Consider the following 16,893-nt stretch of genomic DNA (forward strand, 5'->3'; position numbering starts at 1 on the left):
GGTGTGGTTAAGGACTCCGCCTTGTGGATGCAGTTATTATTTACAGCATGTAATTTGGCAACAGTGGAATAACGTGGCAGTCTGACCTCATCTTCCCCACAGTTGAGAAGACGGACGGACACCCTCCCATTGCGTACATCTACCACTCCTCTGGCGGTTAAGAGCATGGGTCTATGCTCGGAGCAAAGGTGTTCTACTACCGCCTGGTAGCTCTGTCCTCTAAGACCTATAGCAGCTCGACACCAGATGAGCATTTCACTCATTGGGGGGATGACAATGGGTACTGGGTCTGTCACCCGCACGTTACCGATCTCACTTTCTGTTAACCTTACTTGCTGTTGATACATCAGGACTCGGATCTCCCTCTGCAGTGCCCTCCTCTGTCTTGGCCTGGCAGCGTTGGCTATCTGTTGGAGCAAGAACACAACTTCTCCCAAACAGTTACCAACAATGTTAGTGCCTAGTACCATATACGGGTTGGTGTCATCAGGATTAGTCTCTACTACAATTAGCCCCTGATCCTTCAGCTCCACTCTCCCCAGCTTTACAGTCACATTCTTAACCCCGAGTAGGTTAAGGGGGAGTCAATTTGAGGCATATACAGAAAGATTTGGAGCTGGCGGACGCAGGTCGTCCATGGACCAGAACCTCTTGTAGAGGACGTCAGGCATGATGGTTACCTGAGATCCTGTGTCCAGCAGAGCATGCATCGGGATCCCGTCCAGTACAATGGACAGGAAAGGTCTTCCTCCAATGAACCTGGTGTACCAGTCTGATGGGCCTGGTGAGTTTACTCCTGGGTGTCGGCCCTCGGACCCAGGGTTTTCTTGTTTAAAGGACAATTCTGGGCGATGTGTCCGGTCTTGCGGCAGCGGTAGCAGGTAGGGTCCTTCTGTGGACAGCGCTGGTCACTGGTCCTCGGTGAGGGTGGTGTTGGCCTCCTCCTCCTTCTCATCCAGGGGACATCCTCAGGGCTATCGGCTAACAGGATTTTCCCTCCTTCCTCGGGCTCCGTCCGCAGCTGCAGAGCACTCAGCACGGTGGTCAGGGTTTTGCTCAGCTGACGCACCTCAGAGCGCAAACTGTCCAGTTCTTCAGGGGACGTTGCTGGAACCTTAGCTTCAGTAGCCACTGGGGAAAAGGTGGGTGTAGCAGGCACTGGGGTAGCCCCACCCTGGTAACATTGAATGGCATTTGTTTCCAGGGGCTGCAGTCCTTTTATAGCCATGTCCTTGAGATTGTCAAAGGTGGCATCTGGATGATCCAGGGACCACCAACACACGGTCCTACTCTCCTCTGGAGACCTCAGTCCCCGGACGAACTGTTCCTTCAGCATTTTGTTCACATTCTCGATGCTGGTTGGATATAACTGGTTCAGAGCCCGCAGGGCCCCCTGTAGACGCCAGGCATAGTCCCGAACATTGTCCTCCGGCTGTTGGGAACAGCTGTAGAACCTCATCCGGAGGTCCGCCTCTGTAAGATCCTCAAATACAGTCTGTAGCTTTTGAAATATTGTGGACACTGACTCCTGGTCTGCGGCCGGCCATGTTTCCACTTCCCATTCCGCAGCACCAGTCAGTTGTCCTAATACTACAGCTGCTCTTTGTTTGCCTGTCATGGAGTACATGTACAAGATGCCGCAGATCTTCCGTTTAAATCCAGACAGGGTATCTGGTTTGCCGTTGTACTGGGGGAGCCACTTTGCTCCAGGAATGTACGGCAGAGTCATGGGAATGACAGGGGTTACAGGCGCTGCTGGTGGAGCGGCTGCTTAGGCAGGCTCATCGTCGGGCGCGGGTTGAACTTCAGGGACGTTGGCCGGCATGTCGGCGTTCTGCTGTTCGTCGGACATTCTGGTGCCCCCCTAGTTAACCGTGGCCTACCTTCATAGTTTTTCTTCCGGTAGGCCGCAGCTCCGCAGGTGACGGTCGTCTTCAGGACCTCGCGTCGCTTGCGTCCTACGTACAGGACCTGACGCTTCTTGGTTTGACGTCGAGGCGTGGGGCGTGTCCAGGGCTTCGCTCTCTTTTACAGGTACGCCCCTCAGTTTCCCGCAGTTACGCCCTTCTTCTCGCTCGGCGGCCCAACAATGGCAGCAACCTTCACCACAGTCAAATATACAGTTCACTTCAATAAAGGCGTACAGTACCCGGTGGCAACGGGCATAACACTTCGTCGTTGCAGCGGGCACGCGATCCTGTTTGTGACGCCAGAAAGAAGATGACTAGCCCAGGGGAATGGGGACGACTCGGTACCCGGGCCTTTGCCTTGGGGATGTCGTGGTGGTCAGCTCCCGGGCCCGTACCCTGGGGTCTCTCTTAAAAGGGGGTTATTGGTTGTTAAGTTTATGTAAGTTCGTAACGCCACCTGTGGCTTCTGGTGAGGATCACCAGCGCTGCGCAGTCCACTGAGGCTGATGATAAGGCAGCTCGATGGTATAGCTCCCCACAGGTGGAGCTAGGCCTCAGGGCAGTGTATGAAGCGGGAATGCAGGACAGGCGAGACCCAGCCGGGTCAGAGCAAGAACAGGGACAGACACGATAGTCACTTCAGTACCTTTTACTGATGGCAATTCAGGCACGTCCCGGAGCACTGTAGGGTAAAGGGTGCATATCAGGATCCTCCCCAATGAGCAGGTGTAGGGCCTCCTGTTTCTTGCCTCTGCGTAGTAAGTTTCTGACCTGCTTGGAGCTAGGCCTAACTTTGTCTCTGTCCTGCGCTGGCTAACGTTGTGGTTGGGCCTTCTCTTGGAGTGCACGCTCCCGGCTTACGGGGCCTATGTGTCTCCTGGCTCTGTTACGTATTAGCACTTTAGCGATCCTGGGGCTTGTAGTTCTCCAGGGATTTCCGGTTATGCCTTACTGGGTCATAGAGATCCCGGTAAGCTTCGGACCCGGTGTCCGGTAAATTCTTCGGGGTGAGCTAGTTAAGCTCCTCTGCCCCCTATGTACTAACTCTCCACTCGCCTTCGGCCTACTCGGGCCCTCACTAAGCTATACACAGTAACGGCAGCTTGCCGGGCTTCACCGATCTTATGGCGCCGGCACACCTAATGCTCACTACTCTGAGCTACAACTGAGTCTTGGTCTGGATAAGCTCCACTGCAGGCTAGCAATTGCAGGAGCTGGAACAGGCTCAGTCCTCTGAGGTAACTCTTCTCAGACCGTACTCGACTCAACTGCTAAACCAGACTGACTGAGCTACCTAGCTCCACCTTCCCTATTTATCTCCCTAACGGGCTCCCTCTGGTGGTCTGAGGTGGAAGGTGGAGACGTGTGACTGTTTATGGGGGCCTCTTGTGGAGGAATCCATCAATGCACTCTTCCAGGATCTGTGATACCAAGCGCAGCTGGGCGTCACATTCCCCCCTAGTAAAGCTCAGCACTCCCGTGCTGAAGTACATTTTATAACAGCAGGAAAACATGAACAATGCATTAACAATCTTCCCTTTATGGGAGGCACATTTCTTAAACGTTGCATAACAATAACAAATACAAAGTGTCCTCAGAGTTCACGTCTCCTATGGTGAGGTTCCCAGCCAGGATGTCCATCTCACAGGGTAGAGTACTTGGTGGTTTTGAGGGACCTGTCCCAAACCCTCAACGTAGGCCCTGGGGTGGCTTTAGGGCATAAAGATCCCGAGTTGGACCTCCAATAGAGCCACTCCAGACAGGTTTCCCTCTGAGGTCACCTAAAGGGGCACTCCAGGGAGCGCAATTATATGCAAAAGCAGTTTTTGGGCTGCACATAGTCCTCAGCCACGCAGTTCTTAGGTAAATAATAAAGGAAGTCCTTAGGCAAAACACAAAATAATATACACCTGCATGAAAATACATAACAATACAGTACAATATTACACAATACCCCAGGGGTAACTATCTACATTTAGGAATTTAATTATTTTACTGAGTGTACCTAGCAGGGGGTTTAACTCTCGTGCTACGTGTTGATCTGCGTAGTGCGGTGGTTTGTGTGGTGTCAGAGTCTGCATTGTCAGTTACCCTACCAGTTCTACGTGTGACTAAGTTGTAAAACTGCCTTAACCTCTCTCTTGGACTAGCAAGTTCACCATTGGCTGGGCCCTCTTGCTCTGCTCCTACCGGGGATCCTTCATCCGGGTATAATTCTTGAGCTGGCTCTTCTGCAGCACTTACAGGTTCAACTTGCTGTGGAGGGTTTTCTGGCTGTTCGTAGAATTGGAGTGTTGGAATGATTACTGCACCTCCTATTTGAGGCCAATCTGCCGGGAAATCTCCTAGGTCAGTGTGTATCACTGCTTCTTCAGATTCTTCCGGGATTGTGAGAGGCACTTCTTCTTCTTGGGTTTTCAGTAAATCTGGACACAACTTTAGGTGGTCCCAGGACACTGTAGACGTTTTTATCATTATTTATATTACTGACCAAGAGGTCTCACACTTCCACGCTCGCCGCATGGTTCACCGTCGCTTCTTCTAATGGCGATCTGGTCTTGCACAAAAAGTATTAAGTGGATGCAACCTTGTATCCAGAAAGAGAAACAATGCCAGCATCCAAAATGGAATAAAATCAATAATGTTTATTTAAATTTTCTTAAAATAGCAGAAAGCTATGATAGCATATTTTTGATCGGAGTGCAATATGACAAAACATTGCATTGCACTTGGTTCAATGTTATTGTATGTGGCCTTGCACATGTCAGATTTTTTGTGCACGTCCAAGTTTGATCCGATATTTGGATAACACTCCGCCATGCATGTCAATAAGTGCGTGGAAACCACCGGACTGCACTCGGATGACATCTGAGTGCAGTCCAATTTCCACAGACTGACCGAACTGAGAAGATAGGGAAACAAATTCTCTATCTTCTCATCTGAAAGAATCGGATCACACTATGATCACACTCTGATCAGAGTTTGATCAAAGTGTGATTTGCATAATTGACCTAATTCTCTCAGATGAGAGAATATACAGTACGTTCATCTGCATCTGCCCTTAGACAGTCTGAACCAGGAGGATTATGGGAATGTATTAAAAAACAAAAGAAGCTATCACATGTAGAAACGTAACAAATAACAACTTGTAACATAAGTGGCACCAATATTTACAAACTCTCATATTAACATATACCGTAAATTCCAAATCATGTCTAAAATTTATGCCATTAGGTTGTTGAGTCTCAAGTTTCAATTTCCAATGAGCTTCCCTTAGGTAATAACTTTTTCTGCCAGAACCCACCTTTAGATGGTTTATTAAAGGGGTTGTCGAGGCTTGGCACGAAAGTCTGCAGTCAGTCTATGGGACTGAAAACATGTGAATCCTCACATCATGCATAGCTTGCGCTGTCAGGTTTTTCCAGTGCCAGCGGCGACTGCAAGTTTGCGATATGTATACTTCTGGCCACAATTTGACTAGACATGTGCGTCCTCGCTGAATTCACTTGTATTGAGCGAGACCGCGCATGTCTAGTTGGAATGTGTCTGGAAGTATGCATATTGCTCACTCCCAGTTCCAGGACAAGAGAATCCTGACAGCACTCACTGTGCGCAACGTGAAGTTTCACAAGTCAGCAATCACATAGAGTGACTGCAGACTTTCGTGCCTAACTTGGACAATCCCTTTAACTTTTTCAAAGCCATAAGACATAAATGAGTCCACATTGCTATCATGTTTCTCAACAAAATGTTTAACAGTTACAGAATATGAGTTTTTTTTTAATTCATATTAGACAAAGGTTCTCCACTACTTTATTAATTTTTGCAGACAGTGCAGTCCACATATCTAATCTCTTAGGCAGGGCCAGACTGGCCATCAGGAAAATCTGGCAAATGCCAGATTGGTCGGTCTAGTTGGGGGCCGTATTGATTGCAACACTGTTAGCAGTATCAGCGTCCACAGGAAGCCAACACTGTTAACAGCAATTAGCTCTGTACTCCGTCACTTACTCCAGCAGGAAAGCTACCTCTGATCTACGGCCTGCTGGAGAATGGCACCAAGCAGGGGACATCCGGTGGTGTGATGAAGTCACTGTATCATGCATGGGCGTATCCACCGTGGGGCAGGGGGGGCAGCTCCCCCCCTAGAAGCAGGCACACAAGCCGCACACCAGAGCCGGCGTCAGCACCCGGTGCACCCGGGCAAATGCCGGGGCCCTGAGCAGGCGGGGGGGCCCCTCACCATCAGCGCCCGCTCCCCCCCACTTTCTCAGGGCCCCAGCACCCGGCACAATACTTACCCCTCCCTGTGCCTCCTCAGCAGCTCCTGCATCCTCCGCGGCTGCTGCACTGTGATGTCTCAGGTCAGAGGGCGCGGTGACGTCTTTACACCGCGCTCTCTCCTGAGCAGTCACAGCGCAGAGCGGGATGAGGCTGGCGACTCTGGAGTCCGGAGCTGAGCAGCGGCAGCAGGTGAGACGTGAGGTGAGTATTTGATTTTTTGTTTTATTATATGGAGGCCTGTGGCAATATAAGGGAGGGGGTGAGGTGGGGGTGTGTGACATCCTGCATGGGGCATTATAAGGGGTGTGTGTGACATCCTGCATGGGGCATTATAAGGGGGGGGGTGACATCCTGCATGGGGCATTATAAGGGGGGGGATGACATCCTGCATGGGGCATTATAAGGGAGGGGGTGTGTGTGACATCCTGCATGAGGCATTATAAGGGAGGGGGGGTGTGACATCCTGCATGGGGCATTATAAGGAAGGGGGGGTGTCATCCTGCATGGGGCATTATATGGTGGGGTGACATCCTACATGGGGCATTATATGGGGGGGGACAGCCTGCATGGGGCATTATGTGGGGGGAACAGCCTGCATGGGGCATTATGTGGGGGGAACAGCCTGCGTGGGGCAGTATGTGGGGGGAACAGCCTGCATGAGGCATTATGTGTGGGGAACAGCCTGCATAGAGCGTTATATGGGGGCCAGTATTCTGTATGGAGCGTTATATGGGGGCCAGTATTCTGTATGGAGCGTTATATGGGGGCCAGTATTCTGTATTGAGCGTTATATGGGGGTCAGTATCCTGCATGGAGCGTTATATGGGGGCCAGTATCCTGTATGGAGTGTTATATGGGGGCCAGTATTCCGTATAACACTCAATGCAAACCAATGCAAGTCAATGGGACACAAATATCGGAATGAAAATAAACCCTTTCTTTCCTTGTAGGTTAATTCTACATGAAGGAAAATAACTAAGAATAATGTAGAATGTATTGGGGGAGGTGGAGGAGACATTAAAGGCATAGAGGTTTAGCCCAATCAAATGGAATAGCAGGATGGCCATGGAACAATGAGGTGGAATAAGATTCTACAGGTGAACAACTGGCTACGTCGATGGTGCCGTCAACAAGGATTTGGATTTCTGGATCACGGAATGAATTACCTATACGATGGACTACTTGCTAGAGATGGGGTGCACCTTACGAAGACTGGAAAACATGTATTTGGAAGTCGCCTTGCTACACTCATCAGAAGAGCTTTAAACTAGAACAATGTGGGAAGGGAAACAAAAGGCCAGAAAAAGCCATACAGCTGACAAATACTATTGAGATCTCTGCTGGAAGTGGAAAGAAAGAACAAAGACAAAAAAATCTAAATAATAAAAATATGGGAGGAAGAGAAACCAATCACAAACTGAAATGTTTTTATACAAATGCACAAAGCATGGGCAACAAACAAGGAGAATTGGAACTACTAATGCAGGAAAAGGAATATGATGTCATTGGAATCACTGAAACTTGGTGGGACGATACACATGATTGGAATAAAAGGCTAAAAGGATACAACTTATTTGCAAGAAACAGACTTGATAAACGAGGAGGAGGTGTTGCATTGTATGTTAGAAAAGCGTATATCTGCACAGAGATTGAAGCTTCAGAGACTGGGAGTTCTGTGGAAACTGTTTGTGTAAGAATACAAGGAGAGAACAACGGAAAGGACACCATTGTAGGCATTTACTACAGGCCACCTGGGCAAGCTGAAGATATGGATGAACTCTTTATGTATCAAATGACCAAGTTCTCCAAAAAATATGACGTAGTGGTCATGGGAGATTTCAACTATCCAGACATTTGTTGGGAATCTCTCTCAAGTAAAACTAACAGGTCAAGCAAATTCTTATCCTCTCTTGCTGACAACTTTATCTTCCAAAAGGTAGGGGAGAAAACAAGGGGATCTGCTACTTTGGATCTAATCCTTATAAACAGGGAGGAAATGGTTGAGGAGGTAAAAGTGGCTGGGACCCTAGGAGGCAGCGACCATGCTATTATAGAATTTTGGATAACTAGAGGAGGAAGACATGTGAAGACTCAAACTTCAAGGTTAGATTTTAGAAAGGCAGATTTTAAGAGACTCAGAAAGAGAATAGGAGGGATCCAATGGCTGTATGTCCTTAAGGACAAAAATGTCCAGGAAGGATGGGAAATTTTTAAAAATGAGATTCTCAAAGCACAATCGTTAACAATCCCGAAAAGTAGAAAGAATGGGAAGCATTTAAGGAAACCAGGATGGATGAACACAGAACTAAAACACATGCTAAAAAGAAAGAAAGAAATGTTTATTAAATGGAAAGAGGGAGGCATATCTAAAAAAGATTATAATGCAGTCTGCAGATCCTGCAGGGCACGTATCAGGTTAGCTAAAGCTGACAATGAATTAATTCTTGCAAGAGATGTCAAAAGCAATAGAAAAGGATTTTGGGGGTATGTCAAAAGTAAAAGAAAAGTCAAAGATGCTATAGGATTTTTACAGGATGAAAATGGAGAAATGGTAAGAGAGGATGTTGAGAAGGCCGAACTTTTTAATTCCTATTTTGCATCTGTTTTCTCTCAGAAAGAAAATGTAACATCAACTGATCTTCACTGTCCTTTTAAAGGAATAGAGGAATCCAAGTTATCTGTAAACAGAAAGATTGTGAGGGAATATTTAGCTAACATAAATGAGTTCAAGTCTCCAGGTCCAGATGAATTACACCCCAGAGTACTGAAGGAGATCGTAGAAGAAATTTTAGAACCACTCTCCATAATCTTTGAAAATTCTTGGAGAACAGGAGAAGTCCCCGAAGACTGGAGAAGAGCAAATGTTGTTCCTATCTTCAAAAAGGGGAAGAAGGTGGACCCAGGGAACTATAGGCCGGTGAGTCTGACTTCTATACCAGGAAAGATCTTTGAACAAATTATTAAACAACATGTATGTAAGTACATGGATAAGAATGAAGTGATTAACCAGAGTCAGCATGGGTTTGTAACTAACAAGTCATGTCAGACTAACTTAATTTCCTTCTATGACAGAATCAGTGACTGGGTGGATCAGGGAAATGCTGTAGATATAGTATATCTTGACTTCAGCAAAGCATTTGACAAAGTATCTCACACCATCCTTATTGAAAAAATTACCAAGTATGCAATGGACCAGGCAACTGTTAGGTGGATTCATAACTGGCTTAGTGATCGGACTCAAAGGGTGGTTGTAAATGGCTTCACATCCAGCTGGATGAATGTCTCAAGTGGGGTACCACAGGGCTCCGTCCTGGGACCTGTATTGTTCAACATCTTTATCAATGATTTAGATGAAGGAATTGAGGGTAAACTGATTAAATTTGCTGATGACACAAAGCTAGGAGGGATAGCTAATACTAGAGAAGAGAGAGAGAGGATTCAAAAAGACCTAAATAAACTGGAGCAGTGGGCAGCAACCAACAGAATGGTTTTTAACAGGGAAAAATGCAAAGTACTACATCTGGGCAATAAAAATGAAAAAAGCATATACAGAATGGGAGGAATAGAGCTAAGCAACAGTACATGTGAAAAAGACTTAGGTATACTAATAGATCATAGACTGAACATGAGTCAACAGTGTGATGCAGAAGCAAAAAAGGCAAATACAATTCTGGGATGTATTAACAGAAGCATACAGTCTAGATCACGTGAAGTCATTATCGGTCTTTACTCCTCTTTGGTCAGACCTCATCTGGAATACTGTGTACAGTTTTGGGCACCACATTTTAAAAAAGACATAGACAAACTGGAGCAAGTTCAGAGAAGAGCGACCAGAATGGTGACTGGTCTGCAAACCATGTCCTATGAGGAACGGTTGCAGGATTTGGGAATGTTTAGCTTGCAAAAAAGAAGACTGAGAGGAGACTTAATAGCTGTCTACAAATATGTCAAGGGCTGTCACATTGTAGAAGGATCATCTTTATTCTCATTTGCACAAGGAAAGACTAGAAGCAATGGGATGAAACTAAATGGGAGGAGACACAGATTAGATATTATAAAAAACTTTTTGACAGTTAGGGTGATTAATGAGTGGAACAGGCTGCCACGAGAGGTGGTGAGTTCCCCTTCAATGGACGTCTTCAAACAGAGGCTGGACAGACATCTGTCTGAGATGATCTAGTGAATCCTGCTTTGAGCAGGGGGTTGGACCAGATGACCCAGGAGGTCCCTTCCAACTCTACCATTCTATGATTCTATGAATTAATATTTTTTTAATACGTTCGGAGTTACAAAGATATTGACTATGTTAAGCTTTTTTATATTTTGTCAGATATTTGTTTCACTACTTTCATGCTCTTCACCTTCTTTTTTACTTCTCCCATACTTTCTCCTTCATCATCCTCAGCAGCAACATCTTTTTCATCAACTTCTTCTTCACCTTATTCATCTTCTTCTTCTTCACCTTCTTCCTATTACTCTTTTTTTTTACATTCTTCATATTCTTCTTATTCAACTATTATTCTTCTTCATATTCTACTTCTTCATCTTCTTCATATTCTTCTTCATCATATTCTTATTTGTGACAGGCATTCCTGTAGTTGTTATCTATAAAAGTTTGAAGATTACACCTTCCGTTCTGCCTGTCGCAAAAGATTTACAACAGGATTTGTCCACGTTCAGTTTGGCCTGCAGCAGCAAGTATTTTCCAGGGGCACCACGAGGAGGAACGGACTTACCCCCATACACTGCTTAGTCTTCTTCTGCTTATAATTTAGATAATATCTTTTGCTCTGATTTTTAGTCTTATGCTTAATGTTCTTCGGCTTTTTGTTCTGCAGCTTCTTGTTCTTCTGCTTCTTGGTCTTCTGTCTCTTGTTCTTCTGTATCTTGGTGGTTGTCTTCTTGTTCTTTGTCCTCTTGGTCATCTTCTTCATGGTCATCTTCTTGGTCTTCTTTGGGGTGGTCTTCAGGGTCGTCGTCTTCAGGGTCGTCATCTTCGGGGTCCTCGTCTTCTTCGGGGTGGTCTTCAGGGTCGTCGTCTTCAGGGTCGTCGTCTTCAGGGTCCTCGTCTTCTTCGGGGTGGTCTTCAGGGTTGTCGTCTTCAGGGTCGTCGTCTTCAGGGTCCTCGTCTTCTTCGGGGTGGTCTTCAGGGTCGTAGTCTTCGGGGTCCTCGTCTTCTTCGGGTTGGTCTTCAGGGTCGTCGTCTTCAGGGTCGTCGTCAGGGAGATCCAGAGTGATTACCAAAAACCATTTCATAATGCTTGAACTTGGAAATGTAACAGAAGGTACAAGAAGGCTGAGGAACTGCCGAGAACCAGCTGACGGTACTGGAACCCGGTTACTAAGCAGGAGGTACCTGTGCCAGAAAGCACTACCAAGGACCAGCTGACGTTGGTGGAGCTTGGATACCGAGAAGGAGGCACCTAAGCCAAAGGCACTGCCTGAAACCAGCTGATGTTACTGGAACCCAGGGGGACATATTCAAGATTGACTTCCAAAGAACCAGCTAATGGTACTGGAACTCAGATAGGCAGCAGAAGGTACACATGAAAAAAAAAGTTGCAAGGCCGCGAGCCGGCCGGAGTTACCGAAACCCACAGTCCTACAGGGGGTGCTTGTCCTATTGGCACTATGGAACCAGCCTTCATTGCCACATCCCACAGCCCACATAGGAGTCACCTAAACTGCAAGCACCATAGAGTCGGCTAACCCGACCACAACACGACAGGACAACATATTGGAGGCAAAGTGACGTTGACACTACCCGGAAACAGCTGGCGTGCTGTAACCAGGCTGGGCAGGAGGGAGTACCCGTGCCAAAGACACTGCTGGGAAACAGCTGGCGGTGCTGGAACCCAGGGTAAATACTAAAAACAGAGTGGAGCCAGAGGCCTAGTTGGAGCAAGTTTAAAATCAGTAGTAGTGTGAATGTGGACAGAGCAGGAGAAATTGCCGGACACACAGCAGGGGATCAGCTGACGTTACTGAACCCCAATAACACTGGAGCAAGTGCTGACTGTGCAGACGGCAATTCTGAGCAGCAACTGGCGGTGTTGGAGCCCAGGGTAAATACTGAAAACAGAGAGGAGCCAAAGGCCTAATTAGAGCAAGTTTAAAATCAGTAGCAGTGTGAATGTGGACAGAGCAGGAGAAATTGCCGGACACACAGCTGGGGAACAGCTGACGATACTGAACCCCAATAACACTGGAGCAAGTGTTGACTCTGCAGACGGCACTTCTGAGCAGCAACTGGCGTTGTTGGAGCCCAAGGTAAATACTGAAAACAGAGAGGAGCCAGACAGAGGCCTAATTGGAGCAAGTTTAAAATCAGTAGTAGTGTAAATGTGGACAGAGCAGGAGAAATTGCCAGACACACAGCAGGGGAATAGCTGACGTTACTGAACCCCAATAACACTGGAACAAGTGTTGACTGTGCAGACGGCACTTCTGTGCAGCAACTGGCGGTGTTGGAGCCCAGGGTAAATACTGAAAACAGAGAGGAGCCAGAGACCTAATTAGAGCAAGTTTAAAATCAGTAGTAGTGTGAATGTTGACAGAGCAAGAGAAATTGCCGTATACACAGCAGGGGAAGAGCTGACGTTACTGAACCCCAATAACACTGGAGCAAGTGTTGACTGTGCAGACGGCACTTCTGAGCAGCAACTGGCGGTGTTGGAGCCCAGGGATTACAGTTCAGGTAGTAGAAACATGAACACAACAGGAGACCTGGATACTGTTGACAACCAATTATTTAATCTGGAAGAGGACTGGAAAAGTCATGCGAGATCCAGGCCTTGTTCATTTTCAGAAAAGTAAGCTGGTCAACGTTATCGGAGGATAGTCGGATGCGACGGTCTGTTAGTACACCACCTGTGGCACTAAAGACGCTCTGTCCATGTATACAGCTTAGAGACCCAAAACTTGAAGGGGGAAGAGCCGTCTGGGAGTACACTGAGAGGGCAAGACATGTAGTCTGTCACCATCTGACGGAAACGTTGCCTCCTGCTGACTGGAGCTGTCTGTGATGGTGTAGACATTTGTGGCGGGGACACAATACTTTGCCACATTTGGGCCATACTGGTCTTGCCTTGTGCTGAGGCTCTGCTTCTGCTCCCTCTTTGTGTAGAGCTTCCTCCACTGCCTTGACGCACTGAGCTGCTTTGTAAAGCACTAGCAGCACTGCTCTCGGGTGGAATGGAGAACATGATGGAATGCACCAGTGAGTCTTGGTACTCCCGCATTTTACGCTCCCGGTTCAACGGTGTTATGAGGCTTTGTAAGTTGTCCCAGTAGCGAGGATCTAGGAGGGTGGACACCCAATAATCAGCCATGTTGAGAATGTGGGCGATGCGGCGGTCGTTTCTCAGGCACTGCAGCATGGAATCAACCATGTGCTGCAGACTGCCAACTGGCCAAGAAACGCTGTCCCCTGCTTGAGGCGTGATCTCTGCCTGCTCTGCATCACCCCACCCTCGCTCTAGATACTGACTACTAGAGCATTGGGTACCTCCATCCTCTGGACAGATGTCTTCCTCCTCCATTGACTCCTCCTCATCCTCCTCACAAAGTGTCCCCTGCCTAGGCCTTTGTGAGGAACCACGTTGCGCAGACTGTACAGAAGCAGATGGCATTTGTGACTCCTCATCCTCCACCTCTTCCAAAACCTCCTCCCTTAGTGCTTGCAGTGTCTTTTCAAGCAGGCAGATAAGGGGGATAGTCATGCTGACTAGTGCATCATCTGCACTCGCCATCCGCGTGGAATAATCGAAGGCATGCAAAACGTGGCAGATGTCCTTCATAGAGGCCCACTCAGTGGTGGTGAAGTGTGAACGGCGCGCAGTGCGACTTGTTTGCGCCTGTTGCAGCTGGTACTCCATTGACAAAGAACGCATCTTTAGCGTTCGAAATGCGTTGCCCTGGCTACACTATGTGACTATGGAATCTATTTTTAAGAGCTTTTTTCACAATAAAGAAACCTATTTTTGAACTATTCATGAAGCTGGTAATCCTTTCTCTTTATGCTGTGGAACTACTGCGAATGGTTCATCGCACCTTGCTTCAGGACGTCATTGCTCAGGTGAGCTGGTGTTACCTTATTACTACTCCATTACTGCTGCCTGCTGCTCACACAACCTCTCCAACATATGTAACTTTGAATTCCACCTGGTGGGTAGGTCACATATGATGCTATGTTCCGGAAGGTGTAATCGGCGCTCCAGAGCTGCAATGCGGCATCTTGCGATGCTGGAACGCCGCAAGTGAGCGCACTCTATGCGGACCTTGTGCAGCAGTGCATCAAGATCCGGATAGTTCCTCAAAAAATTCTGCACGACCAAGTTGAGCACATGTGCCAGACATGGGATGTGAGTGAGGTTGCCTAGGCCCAGAGCTGCCATCAGATTTCGGCCATTGTCACACACTACCATGCCTGACTGGAGATTCGCTGGCACAAACCACACATCGCTCTGCTGCTTGATGGCATTCCAGAGCTCCTGCACTGTGTGGCTTCGATTCCCCAAAGTAATTAATTTCAATACGGCCTGTTGACGTTTGGCCACGGCTGTGCTCATATCGGTCGTAACAGGTAACCGTTCACGGGTCGATGTGGAGGTAGACCGTGACAGCTCCTGCAGCACTGATTCAGAGGAACGGGAGTATGAGGAGGAGTCAATGTGTACAGACTGGATTCCTGCAATCCTTGGAGTTGGCAGAACACGTACAGCGCCACTCTCAAGATCTGTACCCGGCTCCACAACATTCACCCAATGGGCAGTGAGGGAAAGGTATCGTCCCTGTCCATGCTTACTGGTCCACGCATCGGTGGTCAGGTGGACCTTGCTACTGACGGTGTTTTGTAGCGCATGTTTAATTTTTCCCTCCACATGCTGTTGCAGGGCAGGGACGGCTTGCCTGCTGAAATAAAAGCGGCTGGGCACGTTGTATTGTGGGACTGCCAATGGCATCAAGTTACGGAAGGTGTCAGTCTCCACCAGCCTGAATGATAGCATTTCAAGGGACAGTAGTTTTGCAATGCCAGCATTCAGAGCCTGTGCTCGGGGGTAGTTTGCCGAGTATGGGCGCCTTTTCTACCATGCCTGTGCTAACGATGGCTGTAGACTGGCCTGGGAGTGTGAGGATGACAGGGAACGTGGTGCTGTGGGTGGAATGACACTGTGTCTCTGTACAACAGTGCCAGAGGTTCTTCCATGGCGATCCTGTGAGGAAGCCGAACCAGCTGTGTGTGAGCTGGAGGAAGAGGCTACAACACGAGCTGAAGAGGTGGTAGGTGGTGCTGTAGGTTGGCCTAGGTCTTCAGTGTGTTTTTGTAACTCCACCACGTGCTTGGTCCGCACATGTTTCCACATATTTGTGGTATTGAGGTTGCTGACACTTTTCCCTCTTTTCACTTTCTGATTACACAGCTTGCGTTTGACAAAGCAAATGTCATCTGCAACTGTGTCAAAAAAGGACCAGGCACTCCAAGTCTTGGGAGCGCCCGTTTTGGGTTTTGGAAGATGCATGCTCCTAATGGGTGCGGAAGTTGAGGCTACAGGCAACCAAGTCTGCCCCCTCCCTCTCCCTCCTTTTTGGGCCATTCGGGGAATCTCTTCCTCAGAGCTGCTGTCACCACCTTCCTGTACCTCACGCCATGATGGGTCAATTACCTCATCATCTACACTACACTCTTCAAACAACTGCTTCTCCTGGGTAGTCTCGAGAGCACAGTATGCACCAGAAAGTGGCACCTGAGTCTCATCATCAGATGCGTACTGAGGTGTGCTGACCATAGGCACTGGCCCACCCGCCTCTTCAGATTCAGAGAGACAAAGCGGTTGCGCAACACTGCATACTACCTCTTCTTCTAATTCTAGAATTCTGCTTGGCTGGCACCCTCTTTCCAAGCCAAGAGAGTCAGAGAACAGAAGTAGAGATGGCTCCTGTCCAGGGCTCTCTGACTGCCTGGGCAATTTGGCAGGTGGTGAAGAGACAGATGGGTGCTCTTCAGTGTTCAGGACCTGAGAGGATCTGAAACTAATTGAAGTCGATGCGTTAGCTGCCATCCATCCGACAACGGCTTCAATTTGGTCCTCCCGCAGTAGTGGGGTACAGCGAGCTCCTACAAAGCTGTGCATAAAGGACTGTTGCCTGGTAAAACTGGGAGATGCTGAGTCACTGGTGCCCGCAGCAGGCACAGAATCCCCACATCCTCTCCCTGCAGAAACTCCATGCCCACGAGCCTTACTCCCTGCCTTCTTCATCTTGGTAGACTGATAAAGATAGGCAGAAAAGTACTAAGGGCTTAGTGTGCTTATTCCTGAACAGCTGCTAACAGGTATAAGAAACACTAATTTTATAAAGTGTGGACTAGACTTTAATATGAGCTAATGTGGCTTACACAACTGTAAAGTGGAGTGTTTGGTGAACTTTATTTACGTTTTTTTTTCACAAAAAGACACTGGATGTGCCCAAAGATGTAAAACCGATAGTATCACAAACTTTTTGGAGCTATTACAATGCAGGAAGGTAACCTACAATGCAATAGATGAGGCTAGAAAAAATAGGCTAATACTAATCTGGCTGGGGCTGCAGGGCACAAGGCTGCAGAAAGGCTCCTCTATCTACTCCTATATAGTTTGTTTGCAAGCAATCTAGCTGGATACGGATGGAACCACACTAATAGGAGAAATCAGGAAAAATG

Source organism: Phyllobates terribilis, unplaced genomic scaffold (assembly GCF_046119375.1).
Source record: "Phyllobates terribilis strain yellow unplaced genomic scaffold, ASM4611937v1 Scaffold_11__3_contigs__length_659146591, whole genome shotgun sequence".
Lineage (NCBI taxonomy): Eukaryota > Metazoa > Chordata > Amphibia > Anura > Dendrobatidae > Phyllobates > Phyllobates terribilis.